The sequence below is a fragment of the Chiloscyllium plagiosum genome, unplaced genomic scaffold (assembly GCF_037043375.1).
Source record: "Chiloscyllium plagiosum isolate Xiang-an unplaced genomic scaffold, Cpla_swu_hap1 HiC_scaffold_39, whole genome shotgun sequence".
Taxonomy (NCBI): Eukaryota; Metazoa; Chordata; class Chondrichthyes; order Orectolobiformes; family Hemiscylliidae; genus Chiloscyllium; species Chiloscyllium plagiosum.
This window is the reverse complement of record NW_028270177.1, coordinates 36,405,621-36,420,226: the sequence shown is the minus strand read 5'-3', so window position 1 is coordinate 36,420,226 and position 14,606 is coordinate 36,405,621.

Below are 14,606 nucleotides of genomic sequence, written 5' to 3'. Positions count from 1 at the left end.
CAGACAAATGTGATGCATTTTGGGAAGTCTAATTCTAGAGCAAATTACACAGTAAGTGGAAGAGCCTTGGGAAAAGTTGATGGGTAGAGAGATCTGGGAGTGCAGGTCCATTGTACCCTGAAGGTTGCTGCACAGGTGGATAGAGTGGTCAAGAAGGGATATAGTATGCTTGCCTTCATTGGACAGGGTATTGTGTATAAGAGCTGGCAAGTCATGTTAAAGTTGTACAAGACATTGGTTCGGCTGCATTTAGAATACCGTTTAAAGTTCTGGTCGCCACATTACCAAAAGGATGTGGATGCTTTGGAGAGGGTGCAGAGAAGGTTTACGAGGATGTGGCCTGGTATGGAAGGTGCTAGCTATGAAGAGGGGTTGAGTAGGTTAGGTTTATTTCCATTAGAAAAAAGGAGATTGAGGGGGGACCTGATTGAGGTTTACAAAATCATGAAGGGCATAGAGACAAGCTTTTTCCCAGGGTGAAGGATTCAATAACCAGAGGTCACGCTTTAAAGGTGAGAGGTGAAAAGTTTAAGGGGGATACACGCGGCAAGTATTTTACACAGAGGGTGGTAGGTGCCTGGAACGCGTTGCCAGCAGAGGTAGTAGAGGCAGGCACGGTAGATTCATTTAAGATGTGTCTGGACAGATGTATGGGGAGGTGGGGAACAGAGGGATACAGATGCTTAGGAATTGGGCTTAGACAGGCTTAGACAGTAGATTTGGATTGGCTCAGGCTTAGAAGGCGCAGGGCCTGTACCTGGGCTGTAAATTTTTCTTTGTTCTTTATACATTTTATCCCTAATGCACTTAACCTACACTTTGGGCAATTTAGCATGGCCAATCCACCTAACCTGCACAACTTTGGACTTTGTGAGGAAACTCACACAGACTCGGGGAGAATGTGCAAACCCCACACAGACAGTCGCCTGAGGGAGGAATTAAACGTGGCTCCCTGGCGCTGTGAGGCAGCAGTGCTAACCACTGAGCCACTGTGCTGCCCCTAATTCACTTTGGTGAATTATTCTGGGCATTTCTTTAAGATTCAATGCAGGGTTCCAACAATGGCTGTCAAGAATGTTACGTTCAGTCCCGCAGAGGTGTTGATCAAGAAAATCTCAGGTTATCAAACTTCTTGGGGATTGCTTTGTCTCAGACTATCAATAGGAGATTGCTGCATCATATTTCATCTCAATGGATAGTGGAGAGGTTTTGAGGGATTGGGTTGGACAGACATCTCTGAGGTAGGCTGTGACATAATAGGAGATTGGAACTTACACTGTGTAGACCAGGCTGCTCTGTACCTGACCACCATCTGCAGATTGTTAATAAACATTATTCAAAAGCAACCTAGGTGTCTGGCTGAGCTTGTTTTAGAATCTAAAGAAATCACACTAAAACAAAATGGTGAAAACTTGGTGCAGGATCCTCTTATCTGCTTGGTGCACTTGTTGCTGTGACATCGATATGAAAAATTCAATTCAATTCCTAGCTAATGGTTAGATCTGTGACGTTGATGGCTTGGGACTTGTAGCGTTACAATGTTTTTTGGGTGATCACTATCTGGCAATTACTCTGTGACTAGACCAAATGCACTTTATTGGCTGTGAAAGATTTTGCGATATTGTGAAGGACTGCATACTTTTCTTTATGTGAACTAAAAAGCCGGAATGCAAGTTGGGCACAGCAATCTTGCTGAAATACTGGGGAGGTTTGCAATTTGGAAAAATCAAGTGGTACACACTTTCAGTAGCAGCAAGAAGATGCTTTGAAAGCAGTGGGGTTGCTACTCTGAGACCGAATGGCACAAAGAGTCTCTGAATTAAGAAAAAATCTGCCTAATAACCGCCATTGGGTTTGTTGAGCTGTAGTTTGATACAAACTTGTAAGCTCAATTTATAGCCTAACTCCACATGCTGAACGTATCGGACCTCTTTTTTTTTTAACCTATGTCATTGGTATCGATATGTAGCTCAATCACCCTGGCACCAGGGAGCTAGTATACCATCTAAGATGCTCTTTCACAGGCACAGGAATGGTCTATTAATAAGTCCCTAATCACGATACCCCTGTCCCTCTTTTTTTCTCCCCTCTGTGTAGCAGAGCCACCTGTGGTACCATGGTCCTGGCTCATACTGATATCTCTGAAGAAGACGTCTCTCAACATATTCCAAATGCAGGAATATCTGTTGGCAGGGTGGGTGGGGGGGGGGGGGTTGGTGGGGGTGGGGGTGCATCCACAAGACTCTTCTGTGCTGCCTGCCTTCTTCATTCTGCCTGGTGGACACCTTTCTGACTGTTCAGTCCTTATCTGCGCTGCGACCACTTCACTGAACACACTGTTCATGATCATCTCAAATATTTCACAGTGAGTCCACTCATATCTCTGGCTCTGAAATGCAGTTAGCCAGTAGCTACAGCTAGGTGCACTTGCTACACATGTGGCCACCAAAGTTCATGACTTCCAACATAGCACAGAAGGAGCATATCACAGTGCAAGGTCAGCTACCATGACTTCTCTTTAGATTAAACTCTTTACTTATTCTCTTTAAAGGATGCTAATTATGCTATTCCGCTCCAAATCACTACAGTCAGAACTCCCTACTTTATTTTGGTTAAGTTAAAGAAAGCAGTAGTTTAATTAATAGAAAAAGTAGAAATAAGAGCCATACCCTCCTCTGCAGAATTTGTTCGGCAGTCTGAAACAACAGTGGCAGGAATCAGATGAATTATGTATAGATTCCAAACATAGAATCCCGACAGTGTGGAAACAGGCCATTTGGCCCAACAAGTCCACCCTGACCCTCTGAAGTGTATCCCACCCAAACCAATTCCCTTATCCTATTATCTACATTTACCCCTGACTAATGCGCCCATCCTACACATCCCTGAACACTATGGGCAATTTAGCGTGGCCAATTCACTTAACATGCACGTTTTTGGATTGTGGGAGGAAACTGGTGCACCCGGAGGAAACCCACGCAGACACGGGGAGAATGTGCAAACCCCACACAGACAGTCACCAAAGGCTGAAATTGAACCCAGGTCCCTGGCACTGTGAGGCAGTAGTGCTAACCACTGAGCCAACATGCCGTCCATAATGCTACACATGAGCAAAACTAATGTAGTGTACAAAATCCATGCAAGGACTGCACAAAACACTATATAGGACAAACAGGAAGACAGCTAACGATCCGCATCCACGAACATCAACTAGCCACGAAACGACATGACCAGCTATCCCTAGTAGCCACACAAGCTGACGACAAGCAACATGAATTTGACTGGGACAACACTACCATTATAGGCAAGCGAAACAAAGAACAGCCAGGGAATTCCTAGAGGCATGGCATTCATCCACAAACTCCATCAACAAACACATCGACCTGGACCCAATATACCAACCACTACAGCGGACAGCTGAAACTGACAACCGGAAGCGGCAGGGACAGGCCACTATAAATGCCGGAGGAAACATCAAAGAAGCGCTTCACAGGAGGCTCCCAAGCACTGATGATGTCACCTAGACAGGGGACGAAATGTTTGCAACAAAAACTTCCAGCTCGGCGAACAGAACCACAGCATGCTACACATAATACTACCCATAATGTTGCCTATAGTCCCATTAAATGGCATATTTATATCATCTTTTCTTCAAATGAAGAACCCTCATTATTTTTTCACCAATCTTTGAATATGGTGGATGCGTTTACATTGAAAGAAGCATGTAACAGAGGGGAAAAATCATTTTGAGAAAAGGTCACGGGGCCTTTAACTCTGCTTTCTCTCCACAGATGCCCCCAGACCTGCTGAGTTTTTGCAGCAATATCTGGTTTTGATTCTGATTTCCAGCATCCGCAGTTCTTTGGTTTTTTTTGTGAATATCAACGTGTTTGTTGCTGTAACTTACGGTTGGTTTGTAATTAAGCTTATGTTTAGTCATGCTAGAGAAATATAATTAAAAGGTCTGTACAGAAATATTATGCGCAAATAGGGAAAAATGCAATTAATTGTATCTTCTGTAAATAGATATAAGAAATAGATAAATAAAAAAAAAGCAAGGATAAGTCAGGACCTTGTGGGAGGGCATTAAATTGGGGGAAGGCAAATTACATCAGTTGTTAGGCAGAAGCTGGGGAGTGTTTAACTGGGAGGAGCTATTGTCAGACAAGTCCACATTTGACATGTGGGAATTGTTTCAAGACCTGCTGATGAGAGTTCAGGACTGGCATGTTCCAGTCAGCACCAAGGGCAAGGATGGCAAGGTTGGATACACCCTTGGATAATGAGGGAGGTTGTGAATTTAGTCAAAAGGGAAAAAGAAGCTTATCTAAGGTTTAGGAAACTAAAAACGGACAGGAATATAAGGAAAGCAGGAAAGTACTCAAGCAGGGAACTAGGAGAGCAAGATGGGATCATGATATGACCTTGGCGAGTAGGGTCACAGAGAATCCCAAGGCATTCAATACATACATGAAAAACAAGAGGATAACCAGGGAGAAGGTAGGACCACCCAAGGATAAAGGAGGGGACTTTTGCTTGGAGGCCGAGGATGTGGGTGAGATCCTAAATGAGTACTCTGTGTCCGTATTCACCCAGGAGAAGGATCTGGAGTATCGTGAGATTTGTGTGGAGCTTTCTAATATGCCAGGGCATTTTGAAATCAGGAAGGAAGTTGTATAGGGTCTCTTGAAGAGCATTAAGGTGGATAAGTCCCCAGGGCCTGATGGTATCTAACCCAGGTTATTGAGAGAGGCAACAGAGGAGATTGCCAAGATGTTTGCATTCTCGCTAGCCACTGGGGGGATCCTGAAGGACTGGTAAGTACCTAATGTTCTTCCTCTGTTCAAGAAGGGAAATAGGGATAATCCTGAAAACCATAGTCTCACATCAGTGGTTGGGAAGCTATTGGAGAGAATTCTTAGGGGTATAATTAACATACACTTGGAAAAGCATGGCCTAATTAGGGAGAGACAGCATGGCTTTGTGCAGGGCAGGTCAGGTCTTACTAACTTGATTGAGCTTTTCGGGGAGGTGACAAAGGTTATCGATGAGAGTAGAGTAGTCGATGTTGACTACATGGAATTTAGTAAGGGTTTCAACAAGGTCCCTCACGATAGGCTCATCCAAAAGATTAGGATACATGGGATCCATGGTGACTTGACTGCATGGATTCAGAATGGGCTTGCCCATAGAAGGCAGAAGATCATGGGGGAATGGTGTTTTTCAGGCTGGAGGCCCATGACTAGTGATGTTCTGTAGGGATCTGTACTGGGACCTCTGCTGTTTGTGATGTATGTATAAATGACTTAGTTGAAAATATAGTTGGGTGAGTTAATAAGTTTGCAGATGATATAAAGAACGGGGGAATTGTGGATACTGTAGAAGGGGGTTGTCAAAGGATACAGTAGGACACAGATTAGTTGCAGATACCGGCAGAGAAATGGCAGAAGGAGTTTAATCTGGGTAAATGTGAAGTGCTGCACTTTGGGAGATCAAATGCAAAGAAAAAGTACACAGTTAATGGCAGGACTCTGAACAGCATCGATATACAGAGGGATCTTAGGGATCAAGCAACAGCTCCCTGAATGTGGGCACGCAAGTAGATAGGGTGATAAAGAAGGCATTTTTCATGCTTGCCTTTATTGGTCAGGAGATTGAGTATAAGAGTCAGGATGTCACGTTGCAACTTTATAAGGCTTTGTTTAGCTCACACTTAGAGTATTGCATTGAATTCTGGTCGCCACATTACAGGAAGGATGTGAGGCTTTGAAGAGGATGCAGAAGAGGTTTACCAGGATGCTGCCCGGATGAGAGGGTATGAATTATAAGGAGAAGCTAGAAAAAACTCATGTCGTTTTCTCTTGAGGGGTGGAGGCTGAGGGGAGACCTGATAGAAGTCTATCTAATTATAAAGTTAAAAATCACATAACACCAGGTTATAGTCCAACAGATTTAATTGGAAGCACTAGCTTTCGGAGCGACGCTCCTTCATCATCCTACCACCTGATGAAGGAGCGTCGCTCCGAAAGCTAGTGCTTCCAATTAAACCTGTTGGACTATAACCTGGTGTTGTGTGATTTTTAACTTTGTACACCCCAGTCCAACACCGGCATCTCCAAATCTTATATAATTATAAGATGCATAGATAGGCTTGACAGTCAGAATCTTTTTCCTAGAGTTGAAATACCTGATACTAGGGGGGGGGGGGGGGGCATGCAATTAAGGTGAGGGAGGGGGAGTTCAAAGGAGATGTGACAATTAAGTTTTTTCAACAGAGAATGGTAGGAATCTACAATGCACTGCCAGGGGTGATGGTGGTGGTGGAGGCAGAGACAATACAGGCATTTAAGGGACTTTTAGAGGAGCCCGTGAATATACAAGGAATGGAGAGATATGGACCACGGGCAGGCAGAACGGAATAGTTTGGTGTCATGTTCAGCCTAACATTGTGGGCTGAAGGGCCTGTTCCGGTGCTGTACTGTTCTGTGTTCTATGTTCTAAAGTTAGTTACCATTTCAAAGATACAAAAGAAGGCTCAGTGTGAGAGGGATACAAAGTCTGAAAAGGGATATTGATAAATTAACTGAGTGGACAAAAATTTAGCAGGTGGAGTATACTGTGTGAAAATGTGTTGTTCACCTTTTCAGGAAGAATCGAGAAACAAACATTTGATTTCTTACTATTGTTGTCACATACCTAGATACAGTGAAAAGTTTTGTTTTGTGTGCAGTACAGGCAGATCATATCACACAAAGTGCACTGGGGTAATAGAGCAAAGCTAGGAATACAATCTTATGGCTGCAGAGAAGGTGCACAGAGAGCAAGATCAGCATTAAATTAAACTTTAAGAGGTCTACTCAGTAGTCTAATAACAGCTGGGAAGAGGCTGGAAGAAGGACATGTACAATGTCCTTGTACATGAAGCATAAAATGTTACGTATAGGTATAATAAGTAATTAGAATAAGATTGCCTTTATTGCAAGGGGGGATGGAATGTGAAAGTAGGGAATTTTAAATACAACTTTACAGGGCATTGATTAGGCTGTGTCTGAAACCCCATACTCAATGTAGGCGTCCTTCTTTAAGGAGGGATATACATGCATTTGGAAGCAAAGGATCGTTGTGCTGTTCTGAAGAAGAGTTGACTGAAACTCATTGTTAACTCTATTTCTCTCTCCACAGATACTGCCAGACCCTGCTGTGTTTCTCCAGCATGCTCTGTGTTTATTTCATTGTGCTGATTGCTAAGATGAACAGCGTTGTCTTATTAGGATGGTTGGGCCGAAACGTTGGAGTTTATAGGAATGAGGGGTGAACTTATAGAAACATATACAATTCTGAGGGGGCTTGACAAGGGAGATGCTAAAACTATTCTTATAGGGAAATCTAGAACGAAGGGGTATGTTATACACATAAGGGTCTTCCCCAAAGAGGAATTTATTTCAGAGTGTCACTAGTGTGTGAAATTTTATTCCCGAGGGTATTGGAGCTGGTTTATTGAATACATCCAAGACATATCTTTGATCAATAAGGGAACCAAAGGTTATGGTGGACAGATGAGAAAGTGGAATTAATGTCACAGCTTCTAATGTCACAGCTAATGTGCTTTTCCTCCTATTTCTTATGATTTTACGATCAATGTGATATAGGCCAACCAGTGTATTCTAACTCATATGAAAGTAGGCTAGTTTGGGGGGATGGGGGAGAGGGGGGGATCTACATTCCATTATGGACAATATTTTAATAAAATGAATCAGATCACGATGCTTCAGTTGAATGGTTCAACACTATATTGATAATATGAAGGACTTGGAGCCTGAAAAATTCATTGAAACATCAGGCTTGTGAGTGCCCCCATCCAGATTAATATTGTAACAGTACCCTGCCTTTGAACAGATGAAAGCGAATGCATCGTAAGGGATCAGTAATCTTAATGCGTTGGGCTCAATGTCTGCAGGTAAAGATAAATCCTTCAAAAGAAATAACATTTTAATGAGACTTTGTGAATAATGCCTGAGGTAGCCAGTGTTGGCTTTGTTTTGTGACTGTTTTTTAGAAGCTGACAACAATTTAATTACTCACTGGTGGTGGCGTGGCCAGAAGCAATGATCCTTATCAGTAATTGGATGGCGCAGGTTTATTACTCTGTACTTATAGCCAATGCAGTATTTGAATAAATCTAGTTAACAAGCAGTCAGCATTGCTGACAGAATACAAATGGTCCCGTAAACAAGAAACCAACAAAACTTTCAAAATCTTAATTAAGTCTGAACAAGAGGTCAAACTACAGCGAGGTAAAAGTGATCAAAAGAGGATTCAAAGAGCACTAAATTAATACATGTTAACAAAATCACATTCTTGATATCCCACCAAATTGACATAAGTCGATGACCTTGGTGCAAGCTGGCTTTAGTTATCCTTGCTCTCCAGGTGTATTGGGTCATTTTAACACAATGAGGGTATTGGCTTGTGCACCCATTGTACACTGTGCTCGGTTTTTAATATTGCCTGTCAAACAATATTACTAAATATTAGAATTAGCCCGGGCCCTGAGCCAGGGACCATTATCCTGGATTATTGTGCGATGCTCTCTGGAGGAAGGGATCTCACTTGGATTTACTTTAGAGACTGTTTAATTTTCAAAGACTTATTCAGACCTGACAGGGGCAGTTGTACTTCTTTGTTGGGTCTCCGTTACTCTCTGGTACAATAAAGGAGTTAAGACACCCAAGTGGGGGGCATAGAAATGACCCAAAGGCTCCCCTTCACTTTCTCACTTGCCTTGTCTGTTGACTATTGCAGTGTCTATTAAGACACAATGTTGGAACCATGAAAAAAATCTTATATTACTACATCTCAAATCTCAAACTCAGATTTAAATTTATCAATTAATGCCTTTGTTCATCAGAATGCATCCATTTTGTTTTCACTGTGTAGTAGCTCCTTAGTATTTGCACCCACAGACTGGCCTATTGGGGTGGCTTGGTGGGTAGCCCTGATGCTTCACAGTATCAGGGACCTGGGTTTGATTCTACCCTTGGGCGACTGTCTGTGTGGAGTTTCTGCATTCTCCCTGTTTCTGTGTAGATTTCCTCTGGGTGCTCTGGTTTCCTCCCACAGTCCCAAGGTGCTCAGGTTAGGTGGATTGGCCATTCTAAACAGCCCATAGTGTTCAGGGATGTGTAGGTTAGATAGATTAGTCATGTGAAATATAGGGTTACAGAGAATAAGGTTGGAGTGGAATGGGTCTGGATCAGATGCTCTTCGGAGAGTCAAGGTGGACTTGATGAGTTGAATGGCCTGCTTCTGCCCTGTAGGGATTCTATAATGAAGCATTTTCAAGGTGGAGATTAGATTAGATTAGATTAGATTTCCTACAGTGTGGAAACAGGCCCTTCAGCCACACAAGTCCACACCAACCCCCTCCGAAGAGTAACCCATCCAGACCCATTTCCCTCTGACGAATGGGCAATTTAGCATGAGATGGCAGATTTTAATCAGGAAGGGAATCAGAGGTTATGAGGAAAAGGCAGGAAAGTGGAGGATTAACAGATCACACATTTAATAGAAGAACAGACTTCCTGAGCTGAATAGCTTACTTCTGCTCCGATGTCTTCTAGTCAGAAGTGCAAGCTAGCTCAGGAGTAACAATGGTGACTTGGGTTGCTATCCATGGTGCTGAACTTTGCAGGGCTTGGCTGTCCTGCGCTATCGAATATGCTTCAGATGGTTAATTTAGAAAAGAGCAATTGTGAGAAAGAATCACTACCCCGGTTATATCAATCCCATTCCCAAAACTAGATAACCTATTTGACAAGCTAAGGTATTTGAGGGTCAAGGTTGGTTTTGACACTTTCACAAGATCAGCTATAATTTGAGTTTATACAGGAATGTAATACTGTAATTGAATCCTTCAATGATGACATGTGTGAGAAGAGGTTGAGGTCAATAATATCTGTTGGACAAATGAATACCATTATTCACTGTGTCATAATAATTACTTTCAATATCGGATTTCAGTTTGCAACTCTCCATTATAATTGGACCCAAATGGTCAGTAAAGGTTAGTTAATTTCACATCATCATTCAATACCCTAGTGCTCAAAACAAAGAGGTATAATGCAGCTAGATTCCCAAATTTAAACAAGATTGCTTACTCACCATTTGCCAGGGAACTGTCGTCCCCCTGCCCTGTTTGTTGATAGTGATAGTTAATTGTGTGACAACACCTCAGTTCAAACTCCTATCCTTAAATTGAAGCTTAAGGGGTGATGCATCAAGGCATGAATTATTTCTGAGAATTTTATTTATCGGCCTGCCAATTGCTCACGGTGTTAGCTAAAATAGCTGTGCTTTTGAAGGATTGCTGTAATTCTGAGATCTTTGCATTCCTCCAATATTGCTCCCTTTCATATCTCCAGTGTCATTCATTCCCCCTACTGGCAGCAATGCCTGGATCCAGTTTTCTGCAAATCCCTCTCTAAATCTCCTTGCCTGTCTATCTGATCTCTATTAACCCATCTGCCTGAAAACTTTTGTTCACTTATTCTAAGATCTCCTTTTGTGGCTTGGCAAGAGGTTTTCCCTGTGCTCCTCCAAAGTGTTTCATGTTGCTTTACTATGCTAAAGATGCTGTATAAATGCAGGTTGTTTCAATTGAAGAGAAGAAACTCCAGCAGAGCAATACAACCAGAAAACGGTTGTGTCTAGGACATGATAATAACGAGGACTTACAGGATTGACCTGACCTCTAACAACCACAGGCGAAAGTGAGGACTGCAGATGCTGGAGATCAGAGTCTAGATTAGAGTGGTGCTGGAAAAGCACAGCAGGTCAACCACAGCCATCTTCTTTTGCACTATGTGTGATCATAGCCAGTGGAGAGTGCTCCTCCTCTTTCCATTTACTTCAGTTTGTCTAGGGTTTCTTGATTATTACTCAGTCAAATACTGTCTTGGCATCAAGTGCACTCACGCTCACCTCATCTCATGACTTTCTCAGACTTAGACAAGGGACTTAAACACAACCCAAAGTGAGCATCAGTGAGTAGGTTATTGGTGAGTGAGTGCTATTTGTCATTGAGGATATTTTCATTGCTTTGCTGATGGTTAAGTGTAGACTGTGATGGGGTGATGATTGACTGAGTTGGACTTGTCCCATTGCTAGGATATTTCTGGGCAATTTTTCACACTGACAGGTAGGTGCCAGTGTTGTAGCTGTACTGGAACAGCTTGCCTAATGGTGTGGCAAGTTCTGGAGCACAGGGCTTCAGTACTATTGCTACAATGTTGTCAGGGCCCATAGTCTTTTATTGATGCCTCACTGGAAGCCAAGCCCTGCTATTCCTGGTGTTGTCGCAATAGTTAAAGATCTTATCAATGTTCACAAAATGTTCTAGTCTGCATAAATCCAGGCAGGCAGAAATCATGGACCAGATTTCTGTAATTAACATGAATTACCATTCATTACAAATACATAAATTCTAGCAATATGTAAACAATAATGAATTGTTGACATATCACTCTACTGGTTAAATCTAGAACTCCTTTATAAACCTTCCCACCCCACACATATACAGATAGACACAGACAGCTGGAATCATTGGTATTGTGAGTCATGGGAAAGATGAGGACAGCAGCTCAATGGTCACTTCCTGCAGCATTTGCTAAGATGATCCTTTTAATTGCCAGGACTTGAGCTTTTTAATTTTTCTCCAGGTTCTTTCACTTCCTTACAGGAGACAGAGAGTGACTGGTTACAGGTTCGAAAGTTTCTGACTTCATAGAATCATAGAATCCCTACAGTGTGGAAGCAGGCCATGCAACCCTATGGGTTGACACTGAGCCTCCGAAGTGCATCCCACCCAGAACAATTCTGACAAAGGGTCACTCAACTCGAAACATTAACTCTGATTTCTCTCCACAGGTGCTGCTAGACCTGCTGAGCTTTTCCAGTGATTTCTGTGTTTGTTTCTGATTTACAGCATCTGCTGTTCTTTCAGTTTTTATTTTCGATTCGGATACCCCCAGGCATAATGCGGTTAATCGTCTATGCCATCAACCCACTGTTCATTTGAAGGAGATAAATGATGAGCCGTTATTGCCATTTCAGGTATAGTGGGTTTCAATATCTCCACTTTGTTCAGAACTGAAGAGTCTCATCTGTTGGTCTTTATTGTGTTAGTGGACTGCAAAGTTCACCTGATGCAAGTGCATAATATTCCAGGAGCCATTTAAGATATTCCAGAAGATGAGGAAGATTTTGTTCACTCAGACATTGGTGAAGCTTTGAAATTCTCTGTCCCACAGGGTTATAGAAGCTAAAGCATTAAGCAGCTTCAAGGTTTCTGGAGACTAATGATAATTAAGGAAAGTAGAGAGGGTGCAGGAAAATGGCATCGAAGAATGAGCAGCCTTGATCTATATTGGCAGGGTAGGTTGATGGGCAGAATGGCCTACTTTTGTAGTTAGCTGAAAATGTGTTGCTGGAAAAGCGCAGCAGGTCAGGCAGCATCCAGGGAACAGGAGAATCGACGTTTCGGGCATAAGCCCTTCTTCAGGAAATTTGTAGTTATGTTCCTCTGAATTTCAGCTCAGAGAGGTCTACCTTGTGTTAAAATGAAATCCAAAAACAAATTAAACTTATTTAAACTTATTGAATCTGGGTTTCAGTTGCTTTTGAAACTCAGGTGTTGCTGCTGCTGCTGGGGCTTCTCAGATTGGTGAAAAGCCTGCCCCTCTCCATGAAATTCCTCGTCTCTGATCTTCAGTTCCTTTATTTGATCATTCCTGGTTTAGAAATGAGGATTAAGCTCATTTTCCCTCTTTGCTAACAACTCTCATTTTCCACTTGAATGACATAGAGTGTTGGATAAGTCGCACTGACTAATTTGAGATCAGGTTGCTGGTTAGCGTTTCACAGGCTGGAGTTGCATTTGTCTTTTGTTCATCCAAAATGTTAAGTTTGCAATTTTAATCAGATAGGGGAAGGTGATGTCAAGACTATGATATACACATAAGCAAAATATGCTGAAATCTGGCAGGACCTTAACTCTGTTTCCGTTTATAGATCTTTCCTGACCTAATAAGTATTTCCAACAATTTTTGTTGATATTTCGCATGGTATGAAACTAAACTGATCTGATGTTGATCCTCCAAGGAATCCCCACAAATGTCTTTTTAAAATATATTAAACTTGACTTAAATTGTGAAATAGCAACAGCTTGCATCTATGTAGCACCTTTAACACAATCAAACTTCCCAAGATGAAGGGGCATCACTCAAAATTCAAGATTTTTACTCGGGATGTAAAACAAAGATTCATTATAACAATATTGTCTGGTGTCACTTTTAATTTTTAATTTTCCATAAAACAAATCGATCGCTTCTCTCAGATTTCAAAATTTCTTTTGAGAATTAAAACGTTATTGATTCTTCAGTGCCAGGGTACAGGAAAATGCATCAGTGAGATGGAACAAGATAGGGGTTAGGCCAAGCAAAACTGCCTTACATGGCAGACTGATTGTCTCCTTTGTATTCAATCAGCGCAGAGTATTTTCTTTGTTGTTCTGTTTACAAGCTAGACTAATGCAACTAAGTTGTCAAAACCATACACTCGTTCTATAAAGTCAATATTTGCAACACTACTGCATAACAATAAAAAAAGACATGGATGAGGAAAGTCAGTCCTTCCATTGTAGCTCAGCCATTCGGAAAAAGATACTCACCCTCCCATCACCTTCAAGACTTTGCCCTCCATTAAACCAATAAGATGTCTTTGTATGGAGGACAGCATCTAGACTTTAATTTCAAATTTGCCTTTTGCCTATAGCTTGTGTTGTTCATGTCTTGTTCTTTATTTATATTCATTCTTACAATGTTGATAGTTTTGGTCAAGGTATTGCCCGTCGCTAGGTACCTCTGACAAAGAGGTGGTGAACTGCCTTCTTGCACGACTGGACTCTGTATGGCAAATGTTTGCTCCTACAATTCGATTTGACAGGAATTGCAAGAGTTTAATTATTAATTTAAACAAATGTGAGACTTGAAACAAGCACTAATGTCCTTCTTGGGCATTTGGGAATAACTCCTACAAATTCAACTACAATCAACTGAATACTGTGTCCATTTGACCAAAAAGCATCTTCCTGTCAGGTCTCATCTTCCAAACAGCTTAGAACAGTTTTCCAGTGAATGTCAGGGAAAGTGCTTCAGGAACATTCTGAGGTGCTCCCTGAAGTCTGGCAGCATTGACATTAATGATTTGCTGGAGGAGAAAGTGAGGTCTGCAGATGCTGGAGATCAGAGCTGAAACTGTGTTGCTGGAAAAGCGCAGCAGGTCAGGCAGCATCCAGGGAACAGGAGAATCGACGTTTCGGGCATAAGCCCTTTCCTGAAGAAGGGCTTATGCCTGAAACGTCGATTCTCCTGTTCCCTGGATGCTGCCTGACCTGCTGCGCTTTTTCAGCAACACATTTTCAGCATTAATGATTTGCTACCAATTGTTCAAAGTCCAACAACATGTCCATCAAACTGCATCACACTTTGAGTTCACATGCCTTAATGATGAGGTAGGGTGGCAGCAGAGAAGGAATGCAAAATAATATT